This window comes from Tupaia chinensis, unplaced genomic scaffold, assembly GCF_000334495.1.
Source record: "Tupaia chinensis unplaced genomic scaffold, TupChi_1.0 Scaffold143645_1, whole genome shotgun sequence".
Lineage (NCBI taxonomy): Eukaryota > Metazoa > Chordata > Mammalia > Scandentia > Tupaiidae > Tupaia > Tupaia belangeri.
Genome location: NW_006203493.1, coordinates 67,557 through 68,223, shown reverse-complemented (window position 1 = coordinate 68,223; position 667 = coordinate 67,557).

Below are 667 nucleotides of genomic sequence, written 5' to 3'. Positions count from 1 at the left end.
GACATGCATGGCATTCCCTTTTGAAAAAGCAATGGAAGTCAATGTAAAGTTATATGTAATCCAATGTAATATAAAGAAGATTATGATGATAATATAAATAAAATAAATAAATAAATAAATAAATAAGTAAAATAAAATAAATAGAAAAAGAAAAGCCACAAAGACAATCAGCCATGTCTCACATTATATGCTAAGTGCCTCACTGAACTCTCTTAACCCAGAAAACAAGACATAGTTTTCTTTTTAAAAAGAAGAAACTAAAACTTGGTAAGGGCACACAGCTATCACATGGAAGAAGCACAAATTAATTTTAGGTCTGTTTCCAAAATCCATGCACTTTTCCATTATTCAACCTGAGATCATTTATAGAGAGACATGACCCTTGCCCATTTAAAATACTCTTTTAGGAGCCAGGCCTGTAGTGCAGTGATTAAGTACTATGAATTTAACTCTGGATTCCACGTGGCCAACTGAGGTTCAAATCCTAGTAGCTTGAAAAACACATGTACATGCATGCTTAAATTTTTTTTTTTGGGGGGGAGAGGTTTTCACTATAGGGCGCATACACTCGCCAGACAGACAGAGAGAGACATAGAGACAGAAAGAGAGAAACCACCCCCCAGGGGGGATGGTCATGCCGCAATCCCTTCTCCTCCATTCTCCTCTC